The 7,678-nt window shown below is 41.0% G+C and overlaps 1 pseudogene; it reads right to left on the reverse strand.

Annotated features, from left to right (window-relative positions):
* Positions 1-68: 68 nt before the first annotated feature.
* Positions 69-7,459, reverse strand: LOC140929531 (uncharacterized; annotated as a pseudogene).
* Positions 7,460-7,678: the final 219 nt, after the last annotated feature.

Genomic DNA, 7,678 nt, shown 5'->3' on the forward strand with positions numbered 1-7,678 from the left:
AGCGGACAGCCAAAAATTCATTTTTGTAACTCGGGAAAATTTTATCAAATATACATCAACAAGTCAAATATCATGAAGGTCGCATCTACTTTTAATAAAATCGTTACACGATTTCTGCTGAAGCAACAGGGCTTTCACAAATAAACTAAAATATGACGACCTTGGTTTCTTCATGTCCAGTCCGGTTGTTTCCAGTGCAACCGGTTATTTTCTAGCGACAAAGGCAGAGAATGCCTTTGCCTTCCGCCAGGTGTTTCCACTGCCTCCCCATCCCATATGCAGGTACCACTCATGATCATAACGGTAGATCCACGGACCACAATGCCAACCGAAAAACCAAAAGCAGATTCGCCATTTCTTGTATCTGAAAAGTAAAAAACGCATTGGTTGTGGTGTCAGACCAGGGGGCCCGTTTCTCGAACGTCCCGCTAACTTTTCGAGCCCGAAAAGCTGTTTTGTGTTTGCCGTGTTTGCGTTCAAGATCAAAGTTTCAATAATTTTGACAATGATGCATTGAAACTATCAGTTAGCGAAGCAAAATTGACTGTTAGTGAGCTAGGAAGTTTGCTACTATTCAAGTAGTTTTGATTTCAAAATGTGCCTTCGGGCCCGAAAAGTTATCGGGACTTTCGAGAAACGGCAGCTGTCATTCAGTACCGGGGATTTCCCAAGGCTACTATGGGCATGACCACGCCTATTTTCATAGGAGTCAAGACTACTAAGACTGAAAATAGAACCAAAAGAAATCCCTTGCTGTTCAATTGTCCGCCAACTAACAGCACATACCCTGACCCGGCAACCTGAGAACTCAGCCACAGCCCTACCAGGGGGTGTGCCGGGCTAGCGCTAACTTTATGAACTGAAATCATGAGTAGTGGTGCAGTGTATTTTTGATATTGTTCAAACATACAACTTGTCTTTTTAACTATTCTTATAATCTACGTTTGCGCTCGTAGTTGAAAGCAAATGTAATTTTGACAATGATGCATTGAAACTATCAGTACGTGAAAGCAAATGGCCTTATTAGCTAGTTTGTTGTGTTGCCTCAGTGTACCTAGCATAATATTCTCAGGAGATTTGGTCCTTTGTCTTGCTGGAATAGCGTGCACGTTCAATAGAAAATCATCTGAAATACGGTGTGGAGGAAAGTATGATCTAGTGTGCATAAATGCAACCGCAGTAGGTGTCGGCTAGGTCACGTGCCACCCGATAGATACAACTGGGCGAACTGATCATGACTTGAATTTAACTTTATCTCAGCCACATAAATCAATAAAACATTCTCACCTTGATCGGTATCTAGTAGCAACGGCGTAATGCTGAGATGAGCCGACCCAGATCCCCACGATGGCAGGATACCGGGCCTTGACGGCATTGATTGCGGAGTTTCTAATCCAAGGGCGATATATCCCAGGGAGACTGGACCACCAACTCGTGTAGGACAACAGGCTACCTCCCAAGGGACTCTGTCGGGCTAGGTACCAGTTCCACAGCTTGCTGTCGGTCATATCCCAGTGTGTTGTCGCTCCGCCTCCAAATAAGCAGAAAGTATCGACCTGCGCGCGGATATTTTCAACGTAATATCTGGGCTGTTTGATAAAGATACGAAAAAGGTTTAAGACAAAGGAGGCCGCAACTCAAGGTTTGAAATCTGATCCTGGTTTTTCAAACGTTGAATAGCGTTATCCATCGGTGCGCGTTTTCCATCAGCACGACCGATTTCCCGAGCGCTAATTGGTCGAGAGCCATGTTCGATAAGAGTATAAACCATCGAATGACGCGATGGTTCGGCTATTTGGTTTTCTTTCTCGCGCAGGTGATCTTCCTAGAAAATTCAACGGAAATGGCCTTAAAAACTGTTAATGCCATGTTATTGCGGCTCGTGGCTGCGCGTGAGTTTTGAACACTTTGATGAGAGGAACAATATTTTTTTCAGGGAAACGAATTGCGTTATCCACTGGATAGGGACTTATTCAGTGGATAGCGGCGTTATACACCCTTTGATCAATTGGAGCCTGGTCGCTAGATAATTTGTTTCAAGCCTGTGAGTATCTACTTACAGTGTACCAGGGTGGCTGGTATGCAGAGCTCCCAGAAACACCGTAATAGCCTTGATAGAGCTTCTTATTATATCCGTATGATGACGAGAGATGTGCCAATCTGTTAAATAAATAAGGATAAGTTCGTCAATAAAGACAACTGAGGCCAAGGTTTTCTCCCATTTGGCGTAGAAGTGATCGGTTCAGCTAGTTGTTAGGAGTAACACTAGCGAAAATCCTAGGTTACCCACATTGACAGGTTATACGCCCTGATTTTAAATATATAGCTTAAGGCAGGATCGGAGCTAACCGAAAACAAATAGCAACAGGTAAAAGCACTGCCCAGTAACTTTCATTTGAATGGTCACATCCACCAATAGGATTTTGTCTACAGACTCAATGAAGTTTGAAGTATCCTTGTACAGTATAATAAACAAGAAATATATTAAACGGTAGTATCATGTGAAATTACTGTCAAAGAGGCTTCCTTTGAATACCAGGTAGAGGAAAATCTTATCTACACTGAAAATTGAAAAGATCTGTTTCAGCCTTTAAGTGTCAATTCAGCCCTGCAGGCCAAAGTCTGATTCAGCCCTTCCTGGAGCCATTTGAGCACAATTTAGGCCAGAAAAGCTCAATCAAAAGGCTATTCCAGTCCACGGTAGGGTCCATTTCAGCCCTGGGACCAAATCAGCCCTAGCTAATTGGACTGTATTGGCCCCGATTTAAGGGAGCCAAATTAGACTCAAAAATAGGACTGTATTTTACTCACCGAAACGGCCCTATTTTTAGGGCTAAAACAGATCTTTCTGATTTAGAGTGTAATGAAGTAACAGGAGATGAAACATACTTCGCCCTATGTAAGGCTATCCAAGAGAGCCTTGGATACTGGATTCCAGGGATTTCACTCCGTAGATTCCAGATTCCAGGTACTTGATTCCGGGATCCTTGAGCTGAATTCCGGATTCCAGCACCCAGGATTCCAGATTCCACAGGTAAAATGTAACTGGACTACCTTATATGGAGCGATACGCATTCTCGTCCCTAAGCCACTCGGCTTAATTCGTAACCAAGAAACGACGGGCTCTGGGGACGAGAATGGGGCGATACGCTAATAACGAGCTTTAGTATATACTAAAACAGTGGATAGTGTTTTTCGCGCGCTCTGATTGGCTACTCAAACAGTGAATATCCTGCACTATTCACTGATTCAACTCCAGTCCCTCCGAGCGAGCGACGCCAAACTCGCGTAAGTTGCGAGCAAAATGCCTTCCCGGTTTGCTACCGTAAACAAACAAAGAAATTTCACAACTAATCAAGCAAGCTGTTTCCGAAATACACGAAGAAGGTGACGAAGTTCGGATTGGAAGTTTTAACAGGTAAAGCTTTGTCTTTTTGACACGAATTTATCGATAAAACCGGTGAAGAATTTTTTTGTCTACAAATGCAAATTAAGTTTACTAGTAAGTCTTGCGTTACTTTATTTATAGTTGGGTTGTTCATAAATAAGCTTAAAGCTAAATTTAATAATCTTTTTTTATAGAATGATTTTAAATACAAAAAGAATTCACAACTCCTTTTGAAGAAATTTCCCCGCAAGAGCTAAACAAATGCCTTCAAAATTTTTAATTGTCGGCAAGAAAAAGCGACGGCCGCGGCCGCTCAGTCATACGCGCCAAAATTGTAATCGTTGGCAACAGTATTTGAGTTAAAAATCATCATTTTTGTGCTCAATTATCTCACTGTTTTAGTATATACTAAAACAATTATTCACCTCAGTGTCGGTGGCTAGTCGTGGATATTTACCTCACTGCTTCGCAGTTCGGTAAATACCATGACTAGCCACCTCCACTTCGGTGAATAATTGTTATTTAATTTACCTGTCATAATAAGCAAATATCTGTGCCCAGGCCACTGGTCCGCAGCCACTATAACATCCACAGCATCTGTGTTGGTTGTAGTTTGGAAACAAATGCGGGGAGTAGATACTCCAGTAGGACCACGAACTCCAACGTTTGGTCCGAGAGGTGTAGTTCGTCTCTATGCCAAAACGTTTTTCTACCACCGTTCCATCGGCTAGAGTCACTTGAATCCTAAAACTGACGTCTGTGTTCATGAGCACTTTCTGTACTGTAAGGTGATCTTGGTGAATGGCCAGCTCAAAATAATTAATACCATTCCGAGCGACGAAAAATAGTTGGCTGTTCACCACAGTCAGGTCGCGACCGGCACAAACTGAAATTTACGTACAGTAAACAAACATGAGAACAATTCATTACAGAAAACATTGCACCTTTTTTTTGACAGATTACGAGCAATTTTTGACCAAGATAACCATAAAAGGTTACTTCCAAAATTCTTGCAAGGTTAACTCTTTAGCGTTGTGCTCTTGTTATGTTGAAAAAATATCGCATAATAAATTTTTCCTGCACCTCAATTTTATTACTATTTTTGTTTAGTTTTCGTTCTTAGTTTGGGATAAGGGGTTAACAAGGAACTGGACGCGACTATCAATGCGGAGCGAGAGAGGGACGGGGTGGGGGACAGGAAAGCTTTTTGCTTGACCATTTTCTACCGCCTACTCCTTAAACTCTAAGCTTACACTCCTCCCAGTTTACGGCAACGAGAACGTCAAAACAGCAATAGCAAAACAATAACATCGCACGCGCATCACACTCTATGGTACATTTGTTATCCTTTACTGCACGACTATAACGTGAAAATACCTAATTTCACCACGTTTCATGGAGACGACGAATTTTCCTCCCCCTCTTTCGGGACTTGCATATGTTTTCTCCTTACAGAGAAATATTCTTCGTCACCAACAATTTCTTGAACGTTGCACAGAGCGGAACCCATCCTGTCGCGGACCCGGCATCAGTGACGTTCGAAAAAGTGGGGCCAATTCAGTTAATAAAACTATAACAAGGGTAATTTACAAGTGTAGCTACTGTTTTTAGACCTTAACACAATAGGTGCAGTTGTATTAAATTAAACGTCGTGCAAAAGTTTTATTAAATTGGCCCCTGGTGATGAAGAATATTTCTCGTAAATATCATGTCACAACAGCAGATTTTTTATTCTTTGAACTCCACTGAGGAGAGTTTGTCTAGGTTTGACAGAGTCACGACCAAGTTTGAATAATCATGATGAAATCTCAAAGAACGCGAATTCACTTTTGTAGTGATCACGTGATGTTTTTGCCGCTGTCGCCGTCGTGCTATCTTAAACTTATCCTTGTTCCCAGAGGCCGCGATCCTTTTTGGTCAGCGTCCTAAACAAAAGGATCGCGGCCTCTGGGGAAGAGAGTGTCTTAAACTCTCCCATGTCTAAATGTGCTACGTATTGAAAAGCCACAACTCACCATTCCTCAGGACTTGACAAAGTCTCTTCTGCCATTCAGCGTTTGTAAGATCACTTTTTTTGCCACCTGTACCAGAGAACAGTATCCTTGGAGATACCTTAGACTGGAAGCGCAATCCCAGAGACACCCTGGCCTTAGATCCTGCCTCCAAAACATCTTCTCCGTATCTTTCTTCTTTCTTTACATTCTGTTTGTACTTGAGGCTCGCTCATTCACCTTCCTCGCCAACTTCGTACGAGAGCTCTTTCCATTCTTTGTTAAAGTCTGCAAGACTTAACTTTACCATTCCAGCTAAACTTTTCCACTGCGATGTATTAACCTGAAAATGAATACACAACTAATTTCCAGTCTCCGTGCGCATAGAAAAATTACGAAAATATTGTACAAAATTCAAGAAAAAAGTTAGCAATTTTTTGCTTGAATCTCATTTAACTCTTAAGTATTTTTAATATTTTTAAAATTGGTATTTTTTGTCTGAGATAAAGGATTCTGAGAAAAAAAAAACTCATCTAATATAGATGAAACAAAACGAATAGACTGGTACAATAATCAGTGTCAGTGTATTTAGTATATAGGCTGGCTCTGTTATACGACGAAGAATGAACTAACTTTTCATCGAAAACAAACATTAATAAATAACAATGAAAAACTGATTATAATATAATAATCATAATCATAAAAATAAGTCGTCTGGCTGCAGCCCTGAGCTCGGATTGTCTTGCTGGTGAGATTGTTTTTCTTAAAGGTATGACGGCAGTCATTATTTTTGTTGCGGCAGTGGAGAAAAATGTAGTAAGCCTCCAGATAGAGGTACCTTTTAATCCCGGAGGGTGACTCCCATATAAAAGGGGCGGGGATGCTTGTCGTCTCGCTTTGAAATTTCGGATTGGTCTCAATTAACTAAAGGGCAAAACGCCATTATATTTAGCCTTAAAGGTCACTTTTAGGCCGGTTTGCACGCGAAGAAATACATAAAAAAAATTATAAACTATATATTTTCAATTCGTTTTACTTACTCGATTTACTGTAATCAAAGTTAGTCTATAACACCAATACCTAAAGAAAATTGTAACAAAATGTCTTTGTCCATTGTTATAGTAATAGGAAACTCGTAAACTACGTGCAAAGGGGTAGATACAAAATTTGACTGACCACTACCAACTTTCAACCTTCGTAGTAAATAGTATATGATGCCTCGATATTGTTTAATGATATATTGCAGTTACAGTTCTTTTCAACATTTTCAAGTTTGCTTTTTCACTACATGCCAAAGATACAATGAGCGAATATGATAAACTTAAGATTTATGACGATGCCTTTTAAAACAACGCATTGGTAAAAGTATTCGATGATGATGTCTTTGCTATCATTAAAAGTCGACGCTGTAATTTTTATTTGTTTGTGTTTTAAAATGGTCTCTTTTAGGAGTCAAAAAAAGGTTAGGCCACGCCCAGATTGGTCTCCTTTAGGGGGTTTAATGAAAAATTTCCGACGAGCATCCCCACCCCTTTCATATGGAATTCCCCCCGGGCTTTTAATTCCAAAAATTGCAAAAATTACAGACTAACCGGCGCGTTTGAAGTCCAGTTATACGTGGCGGCGACAGGAGTTCCACGCTGATCTTCACACATGTACAACCCAGCCTGGCTAAGACGGTAATGCCTGTAACAACTCTGGCCATTCTTTCTTGCTTGAATGTTTAGCGCATCAGTTGGTCGGTATTGCTGAGCAGTAGCATTGATCTCACCGCTCTCCACAAACCGGTTATCACCGGTTTTGGAACCAGCTGATAGAAGATAGAAATCCTTCCCGTCACCGCTTAGGATTTCATAGTAGGCGATATGATTTGTGCCCAGGTCCTTGCGGTAAATAGGCCGTGGTCCGTCTTTCATTAGCAGGTTGGTGGTTACCAGGCCACTGAAGCCTTTCTCGGTCATTAGATCAAGAACTGTATCTTGGGCTTCGTAGGACAGAAGTGCGCTGAGCGACAGCTGTGTTACCACAGAAACAATTAACAAGACCGCTATTAACCTTGGGATATCCATTATACAGTTCGGAGGCCTAAAAATAGAAGTGAAAATGTTTCAACACGCAAAAACGGCTGTTTTAATGACTTTGAAGAGGTAACGTTATACAATGCTTTCAAAAAGCCACTGGTGACTTGACAAAAAAAAATGTTCAAAACTGGAAAATACTATAGTTTTCGCACGAAATGAATATATATAGTGATAGCGTAAAGTATTTAAAAAAGAGTTATTAGAGTAAGGAGACCGCG

The sequence above is a fragment of the Porites lutea genome, chromosome 3 (assembly GCF_958299795.1).
Source record: "Porites lutea chromosome 3, jaPorLute2.1, whole genome shotgun sequence".
Taxonomy (NCBI): domain Eukaryota; kingdom Metazoa; phylum Cnidaria; class Anthozoa; order Scleractinia; family Poritidae; genus Porites; species Porites lutea.